The sequence below is a fragment of the Callorhinus ursinus genome, unplaced genomic scaffold (genome assembly GCF_003265705.2).
Source record: "Callorhinus ursinus isolate GAN/ISIS: 27379988/994484 unplaced genomic scaffold, GSC_fseal_2.0 scaffold18, whole genome shotgun sequence".
Taxonomy (NCBI): Eukaryota; Metazoa; Chordata; class Mammalia; order Carnivora; family Otariidae; genus Callorhinus; species Callorhinus ursinus.
The window spans coordinates 23,669,886-23,679,537 of NW_027397080.1; the positions used below are offsets into that span (position 1 = coordinate 23,669,886).

At 44.7% G+C, this 9,652-nt stretch overlaps 2 long non-coding RNA genes across 2 annotated transcripts; both read left to right on the forward strand.

The window, feature by feature from the left end:
- Nucleotides 1–225: 225 nt before the first annotated feature.
- Nucleotides 226–839, forward strand: LOC141374454 (uncharacterized). The gene is made up of 3 exons (XR_012381357.1): nucleotides 226–356; nucleotides 469–565; nucleotides 692–839. It is a non-coding gene; the product is annotated as an uncharacterized lncRNA (long non-coding RNA).
- Nucleotides 840–2,424: 1,585 nt separating this feature from the next.
- LOC112812076 (uncharacterized) lies at nucleotides 2,425–8,520 on the forward strand. The gene is made up of 3 exons (XR_012381430.1): nucleotides 2,425–2,462; nucleotides 3,364–5,376; nucleotides 7,137–8,520. It is a non-coding gene; the product is annotated as an uncharacterized lncRNA (long non-coding RNA).
- The last annotated feature ends 1,132 nt before the right edge of the window (nucleotides 8,521–9,652 follow it).

Below are 9,652 nucleotides of genomic sequence, written 5' to 3' on the forward strand. Positions count from 1 at the left end.
CTGCACTACACAGAAGTCAGTTCAGATATAGATTTTCCCCCTCTCCTTGTTTGCATGAGTTGCTTGCAGGAAATAGCCAGCCCACTAGTCAGCCTGATGAGTTTCCCTTCCCTTATTCAATCAGAGAAAGTGTTCCATATTGCAGAGTCCATGTAGGAACTAATTCATGTGCTAGTTGCCCAAGAGAAACTTGAATTTGTTTGTCTTTTTATATAAACCGTGCTGAGAGGCTGAAGACAGAGGTCCCGCTGAGGTCTTATCTGGTGACAGGAGCTTGGACACATCAGCAATAAAGCCCCACAGCCTTGTGACCAGTGTGGACTGACTGTTCTCCTTTCTACAACAGCTAATATTCAGTAAGTGGTTTTTATGTGCCAGACACTGGGCTGAGTGCTTCACACCCACTGTCTCATTTAATCTTACAACAACCTTGCGAGGGGGCTAAAGTCATCTTCATTTATGTTCAAGGCACATCTCCAAGGCTGAGAGAGAGAATGAGAGAGAGAGAGAGAACTCACCTGAAGTCACAAAGCTGGTGAATACGGGAGTCAAGATTTAAATCCAGGTTTTCTCTGACTTCTCCTGTACTGTACTGATTATTTTAGGAGTTAAGGGTTAAGTGTCTGAAGGAGCAAGGCTCATATTATCCTTATCTGGCTGAGACTTAACTTCTGATCTATCTTCTGGTAAGATTTTAGGGTCAAGGATCCAGGCAGCCTGGCTCAACTCAAGGCAATGGCAGGGGGCACGCCCCACAAGGCCAGGTCAGTGGATCCAGAATGCCTTAGCTGTGAATGTGCTCGGTCCCTCTTGCAGCAGCATCCTTGTTAAATCTGATCTTCCCTCCATAATCCCCTTATTTTAATGACATGGAAGTAGGCATTGTTACTTTCATTTGGGAGAGCTCTATAAAGGGGAATTCCTCCGAATGAGGAAGAAGCCATGTAAGCAGACACTGCTCAAACAGGACTGGTGGTAGGTGAGAGGGTATAGGGAGGTTTGGTGTGGCTGGAGCCAAAGGCATGCCAGATCTCCAGGGGTGTTCCCTGAAGGCCATTCAGAAGCTTGAACCATACCCGGAGAATAGCTACAGTTACTGGTGACACGATCAGATTGGCATACATGAAAGATTGCCAAATGAGAACTGTCATTTCAGATTGCCTAGAAACCAGGATTTCCCCGAATCCTATTATTCTAACAGATCAGATAGAGACGTGGGCATGTCCTGGGGAGGCTAATAGTTCTGTGACCCTTTAAAAGCAATTATTTCTGTAACTGTCCAATCTTTCTTTCAAAGAGAATTTGAACTCTGGAGGCAGGCAGAGGAAGAATCCTGATGGTGGCACTCGGTCTTTGTTCTGAGCAATCTGCTCAGGGCCTCAAAATGGCACATCCCATTCAACAAAGCAAGACTCAGCAGTGAGCAGAACTCACCCCCTTGTAGTTGGTTAGCGGCCAGCTCATTTGTATCTGTTTCTTGGGTCCTTATTTGCCAACCTAAATAGCTTACTGTGGTGGTTTTAAAACATGCTAGTATTCTGCTTCTGGCCATAACGAGGAAGTAGGGACCAGAGTCCCTAACCCTTCTCACCTGAAACGGCTAGAAAATCCAACAAAATTCATGCAACCATGTTTTCTCAGGTACTAGAAACAGCACAGATCGCCTCAAGAGAAAGGAAATCAGGGAGGTGAGCCTTAAGGTATCTGAAACGAAAAATAACACTAAATGGGATTAAAAGCAGGTTAGATTACAGAAGAAAAGTTTAGTGACTGTGAAAACAAAGCACTTGAAACTATTTATAACGAAGTACACAGAGAAAAAGACCGAAGAGGAAAGAATCAAGAACTAATGACCTATATAGGACAAGTGACCTAACATATGAGGCTCAGGAGGAGGGGAAGAGGGTGCAAAAAACTTAAAGAAATATAGCCAAAAGCTTTCAAATTTGATGAGAACTAGAAACCCACTGATCCAAGAAGCTCAATGAACTTTTCCAAAAAGAATACACATTCCCCTGATGACTAATTATGCCAAGAATCATTTCATGTGCTTGTGGTTCATTTGCCTATCTTTGGAGAAATGTTTGTCCAAGCCCATTTTTAATTGGGTTGTCTTTTTCTTATTGAGTTATAAGAGTTATTTACATATTCTGGATCCTAGACCCTAATCAGATATATGATTTGGTCCCATTCTGCCGATTGTCTCTTCACTGTCCTGAGAGTGTCTGTGTCAGGGTTCTCCAGAGAAATACAAGCAATAAAAAAGAGACATATTTTAAGAAATTGGTTCACACAAATGTGGGGGCTGGCAGGTCTGACATTCACAGGGTGGGCTGCAAGCTGGGAGCTCAGAGAGAATTGATGATGTATTCTTGGGGCAGAATTTCTTCTTTCCCAGAAACCTCAGCTTTTTCTCTTACAGCTTTCAACTGATTGAATGAGGCTCACCTACACTGTGGAAGGTAATGTCCTTTACTTACAGTCAACTAACTATAGATGTTAAGTACATCTACAAAATAGCTTCACAACAACATCTAGGCCAGTGTTTGCTGGATACCGGATAACTGGATACCATAACCTAGCCATATTGACACATAAAGTTAACCATTATAGTGTCACTTAACACAAAAAGTATCAGGTTATGATGAAGTCTAATTTATCATTTTTTCCCTTTGAGTGCTTGTGTTTTAGGTGTCACATATAGGGAACCATTGCTTACTCTAAGGTTACAAAGATTCACACCTATGTTTTCTTAGGAGATTTTAATAGTTTTAGCTCTTAAATTTAAGTCTTTGATCCCTTTGAGTCAGATTTTGTATATGGTGTGAGGCAGGGCGCCAATGTGTTCTTTTGCATACAATGTTGTCACCTTCGTAAGCCACTCAGTTTAATTTTCTCCATCATCTTCCTATTCCAGTAAGTTCAGGCCCCTTAAAGAGTTTGCCCCTTAACCCGGTTCCAGATCCCAAACTGGGAGAAAATTTAGAACTCTTGATTTCATTTCCCCAAGTCACTTTCTGTTTGATGGTCCTGCTTAGGCCTTGAAAAACAATGGGAAGGGCCGGAATAAGGTAACCTTGGTGTTTTAGAAAGAGCATTCATCAACTGGTCACCACAAAGTACCTGGATTTGCTTGGACTCACAGCCTGGGGGAGAGGCTGTAGAGATTCATACACTATGTCCCGTGGGCCAAATATGGGCCTCTACCTACTTTCCTAGATAAAGTTTTGTAGGGACACAACTGCATCCGTTCACCTACCTACTGTCCATGCCCACCTGAGAGCTACAAGAACAGAGGTAAGTAGTTGTGATTGAAACCATATGGCCTCCAAAGCCTAACATGTTTATGATCTGCCCCTTTAGAGAAAACTCTGTTAACCCCGGACACACAAGCCTAGTGTGTGCAGAATGGAAGTCTCTTCAGAATAAGAGGAAATGGACATGTAGCAGAGGCTGTTGGCGCCTGATCCAGATCCCCTTTTGCGATGAGGTTGCCCACCCCCAGGTCGCGTGCTGCTTCTGTGAATGGATCCAGCTGCACCTTCCCCTTCTCTTGTGTGGCTCTTTGTCTTTCTTCCCTCCTGCGTCCCTTACCCTCTCGCTAATTTCCCCTGAGACACCTCCTTAATAACTCACATACATATACATTCTGCTCGCAGGCACTACTTCTAAAGAATCCAACTTAGGGCAGAATGCATTGTCAGAATTAGAATTCCAGTTCGCAGCTTCCTTCTTTCCTATCGGCCTTTTTGAATGATGTAGTCCAAAAGCCATCAGGATGGCACAGACAAGGTAGATGTCTGCAAGGGGGAGAGGGGTTCATGGTCTGGCAGCTGGTGGGAGGTGTCGGAGCCTGAGCAGAGAGGAAGGTGTTTGCCTGGGGGAGGGGGTCGTGGGGGCTTAACCTGGGGTAACAGTGCCCTGGCAGGATGACAGGAGTGACTACATGCATGAGCACCAGTGGTAGTGGGAGATTGTTGTGGACAGGGGAATTGTCCCAGTAATTAAATATATTGAGGATAATGGGAAGTTTCTCATTGTCTGAAGGGTTATAAATATGGAAAGGGAGAAAAGCTAGAATAGACTCTCTGGTGTTGGATTAGAACTGGAAGGGTCAGTGTAACTTGTGTTTTCAACACATAGAGATAGATAGATAAATATAGAAAGAATTAGATGCATGTGGTCACTGAGGACCTGGCAGCTCCAACACCCCAAAAGCAACTAGCACCCAGATCTTGGTTTCAAAATGCCTTTCTCTGCTAAAAGGAATAAGGACTCCTTGGAGAAATGTCTGGTTTCAAAGCTGGGGCTGAGAAAGTGCAAGATGAGCTAGAGCATCCTTTTGTGCTAGAAAAGTAAGGACGTGCTCCAAATATGAGGAGAAAATGTCAAAAAGGACACAGAAGCTAGCTTGAAAGGGCCACCACTGGCCAGATCTGGGGCAGTTTGAGTATCAAAATAAATGATGGCAGTAGTAGATGAAAATGCATTGACTAAAATAGGAATCCCTGAGTCTATACTGATAAAAATAAATGAATAAATAAATTACTGAGGAGAAGAGAAAGGCCTTACAGGAGAAAGCCAATTAATAAATGGAGAACAGATGATGGAATATTAGAATGTTCATTGTAATAACGAATTCTGCTAAAAAGTTATCAGTGTTGGTATTTGTGAAGACAGAGGAGAGGAGTGTTTTCCATCTGGGGTCACATTTCACTCCACGGATGAGAGAGAGAGGCTCAGCTGGAGGACTCTCTGGACTGGATCTTCTCAGCTCAGTAAAACTCGGCTACACCTGTGGTGATTCCGTGGCCTTGAAGAGGGTCGGAATATGTCACCCCCAAACATGCCACTTTGTGTAAGGATTATTTTGAGCTGAAGGCAGCTGAGAACCCACAGATGCAGGAAGAGTTTTCTGCCCTCCCCTTACCTGCCTGAAACCAGGACAGAAATTTCCCTGTGAGGAAGGTGGCCTCTGCCCTCCACCCCTCTCACCTCAAGTACCAGGGAGAGAAGAGCAACTCTTATCATCGAACACTGGCAATGGACACCGAGATCAATATGCATAAACAGACCTTATTAAGATAGCCCTTATCTTCGGTTAGCTCCTCCCGTGTATGTCCGAGTCACTTACCCACAGTTTATTGTCCTTTGAAGCCCAAGCCCGTTTTCCTTTGTTAAAAGGATATATAAGCCCCTGAGTCTAAGTGCTTCTTTGATTTTCTGTTCTGTTCTGTGAACTCCCAGCATGTATCTATTAGTAACAATTCTGTTCTCTTTCTCCAGCTAATATACCTTTTGTTAGTTTAATTTGCAGGGTCCCGACACACCCTGAAGAAGCTGGGGGAAAACTTCTTCCTCCCGAACGGAATCGAAGTAAGCAAAGAAATTTATTTATTTATTTATTTATTTATTTTAAGATTTTATTTATTTATTTGACAGAGAGAGAGACAGCAAGAGAGGGTACACAAGCAGGGGGAGTGGGAGAGGGAGAAGCGGGCTCCCGATGCGGGGCTTGATCCCAGGACCCTGGGATCATGACCTGAGCTGAAGGCAGACTCTCAATGACTGAGCCACCCAGGCGCCCCAGCAAAGAAATTTATTTTTAAGAAGAGTTTAAAACCACACAACTAACACCCAGTTCATTTGCTCGAAGGAGAGAAGGGTAGCTTCAGGTTGTCCAGCTAGTTGGTAGCAGAGCCCAGGCGAAGGCTGGTTGCTCTTCTTTATGACAGTGGCTGCTAGCTCAGCCTTGGTGGGCTGCCTGGTAGCCCCCATCAGCAGCTGAGCCCAGAATCTGTCTCCTCATTTGAACAAATGTGGGGGAAGGCCAGAGTGGATTTAGCCGCCATTTATGGGCATGAATGCATTCATTAACTCACAACAGCTCTATGAGATGGGTATTACCCCCACTTTATAGATGCTGGCATTAAGGCCTAGTGAGAATTACTTAGAAATCTGAATCTAGGGGATTGCTTTCAGGGAATTGTGACATTATTCCTTTCAGAACATGTGGTGATACTAACTAACCGTTGGCAAAGTGTTGCCAAGTACTGGTCCTACCGGATCCTTCTTCAAGGCAGAAATAAGGCTTATCTGCAATTAGCTCATTCATTGTGTGCAAACGGTATTAATTGCTTGAAAATAGTGTGTTCTCTTAAGTAGGTTAAACAGTCCCTTCTGGAATCTTGTTTATGCTATTAATTTGGGCAACAAACTCTTCCTTTATGGAGCAAGGCAACTGCCGCCTGGCTAGGCTGGGAGAAGGGTTACAAATCTTCACTCATTTGAGTTGGGATATAGGTTGTCCACCAACCTCACTCATGCAGGCCCATTGAAGGGAGGGTCAGCCAAATCCAGCAGCCACCTGATTATTAAATATTTGATGGGAAGTGAAAATGCCTTCCTTTCTACTACTGGAGAACCTCAAACGTTCTGCCAAAAAAATCTTGCCAACTGGAGGTCCTGCTGGGCTTTACTTAAAGGAACAGATAAGACTCAATTTTAATTAGCACACTAATTGTTTCCATGCAAATGAATGTGGGGAAAGAACTTGCCAACAGTTTATTTCCTTAAGTGGGTTACCAAGGTGCCCCCCCGGCAGCTGGCTTGAGGGTGCTCCATTGCACAGCCAATGACTGTGTTCACTGAATAGCACAAATCCAGCTCAACGCACATTTCCTGAGCATGGCCCATGTGCTGGGCTCCGTGCTAAAGTTGGGAGGCAGGGGAGATGAAGTGAAGGAGGCTCAGACCCTGTCTTTCGGGACTCCACCATTGAGGTCAATGGTGAGGTTGCTAAACTGTTTTGGTTAGGATTCCTGGTCGTAAGCAACAGAAATCAATTCAGGGTTAAGTGGAGAGAAAGGGAATTGTGTATTGGAGGGGTCAAGGGATGGAGGAAGGCTGAGTGGGGGGGCCGAAGAGCGCTGGACAGAGGGATAATCTGGTGGGTTGATTGCCACAGCAAGAACTCGTCTCTAGCTGACCTTGTGTCCTTGTGTTGCTCAGGCCTGTTGCCTCTGTCAGGGTAGAAAGACCTCTTAGTCTTAGTACCTGGGGGCATGCAAATTAAATGGACAAAAAACAGATTAACAAAAGAGAAAAAAACCTAAAATTTTTCATGTGTAATACAGGAGCTTCCAGAAAAAGTGATTCGCTAAGTGGCTGAAGTTTTGGAAAGAGAAGGGAGAGAAGAGGCTTCCATGGGAAAAAAACAAATGGGTTTCTAAGGGAACAAACAGGAGATGAGGAAATTTGTGATAATGTTTGTTTATGCAGATGTGAGTGGTCCTTTCCATCTTTTCCATGGCCATAAAGCTCCCCCAGAGGATGGAATTTATGACAGTTTCACTCCCAGAAGTTTCTGCTTTTAGTGAGATAAAGAAAGCTCTAAGAAGGCTTTTTCTGCCTCTGTTAATCTCAGATGTCTTCAATTTTAAAATAATTTTATGTGAACTCCGAGTGTCAAAGTGGGTACCCACACCTCTCACCTGAATAACCACAACACCCTCCTAGCTGGTATCCCTGATTCCTCTCCGGCTTCCCACCGGTATGTTCCCCCCACAGCAGCCAGAAGGACATCTTGAAAACTGAAATCAGTTAATGCCACCCTTGTGCTTAAACACCTCTGCAGACCCGCAGCCCAGATCTCGGTTCTGAATACTGTTCTCTAATAAAAGGAGCTAGGGCTCCTTAGAGAAATGATGGGTTCTAGGACTGGGCAGGGAATGTACAGATGAGCCTGGAGCGCCTTGCAGTGCCAGAGAATAATGAAGTGCTCAAGAAACAAAATGATGGCGCTATGTCTCAAAAGGACACAGGAGTCAACTGAAGGAGGTCCTAGTGGCTAAAGCTGGAATAATTTAGGCAACAAAAGAAACAATATAGTTTTGGACTATAACCCAAAGTACAACGTCCGTATCGTGAGTCTATACTGACATCGACAGATAATTTTTTGGATAATTATTCAGATAGATGGGGCAGAAGAGACAAATCTCCTGTACAGAAGAATTCCAAATAATTTTTGAAGATACTCCCCCATCAAGAACAGAGCAGAGCTTCCTGTCCCTTAAGGGTGGGCAGCACATGGAGACTCTTTCTAAAGGACAGAACATGGGAGGAGGGAAAAGAGGGTCATGTTACTGCAGAGAGAGTGACAAATGCTGCCTCAGCCAGGGGGTCAAGGTCGAAGCTAACAGTTGATAAGTCATGTACCCTTGTTACGATGTGATGAGAGGTGCAATGTTCTTCCATGGTCTTTCTCCCAGAATCACAGTCGAGTAACTCATAACCCATGAGAAAAAACATTAGCCAAAACCAAACTGAAGGACAGTCTACATAATACCTGACCAGGACTCCTCAAAACTGTCAAGATCATCAAAAACAAGGAAAGTCTGGGAAACCATCACCACCAAGAGGAGCCTCGGGAGATAGGACCTCTAAAAGGAATGTGGTATCTTGGATGGAATCCAAGGATAGAAATGGAATCCATGGACAGAAAAAGGACATTGGGCAAAAATTTAGGAAATCTGAATAAAGTATAGACTTTAGTTAATGATCATGTGTCTGTAGTGGTCCCTTAGTTGTGACAAATGGATCACATTTACCTAAGATGTTAACAGCCAGAGACACTGGGTGTGTGGTCTATCATGTTGCAACTCTTCTGTGCACCTAAAACTCTTCTGAAAGAAAAGATTTATTAGCAAAAGACACAAAACAGAACCCTCTGAGGGCTTCTTACTGGGCTGAGGATAAAACCCAAGTTCCTTGTCCTCGTGGACCACTGACATTCTCCTGCATGACCTGGCTGGTCCCCACCTCCCACCACCTTTCTGGTCTTTCTGATTCTCTCTTGGGCAGGGACACAGGGGCTTTCCTCCTGCATCCCCTTCTCCCAGAATGCTCCTCTGGTGAGTGCTCGCCCTCTCTCTCTGCTCTTTCTCTCCCCGCTCCTTCCTATCCTCTGGTCAAATCCTTCTCATCTTTCATATCACGGCTTAAATGCCACCTCCCCCAAGAAGCCACCTTGAGAACTATGACATATATCCCCCATCTCTCTCTGTATCATACTACATTTGTTTCCTGCACTGCGCTTATGCCAGTCTGCCATTATTTTATGTAGCTACTCACCTGCGTACTTCCGGCTTCCCCAGGAGAACGTGCCCAACCCACTCACAGTCATAACCTAGTGCCTCGCAGGGCGCAGGAGTTTAATAAACACTGATGAGTGAAGGCAGAACTCACGGTGGTCCGTCTGTGCTGACTTGCTGGTCTTGTCATTCTGTGCCCTGACGTCCCTGCATTCTGGAAGGGAGACCTTCCTTTACCCGCCCCTACCCCTGGTCTTCCAACCTTCCCATACTCCTGGTCCTCCTCCCCCGTGTACCTGCAGCTTCAGGCCGCTGAAACACAGCCCTGTCCAAGGTGTGCACACCCCACGGAGATCATTACTAGGCAATTAGTGCGACTCCATTGCGCATACTGTGAGTGCCCATCATTGCATAATTAGGACCCCTAATCAAACTCAATCATTAACATGTTTTATACCTTGGCCTTTTCCCAACTATATTTTTGTTAAAGCCCCAAAAGTAATTTAGCGTGAGGATGGAGGAAGTTTATAGAGAACAGAGAAAACTTTCTCCCCTTTGTC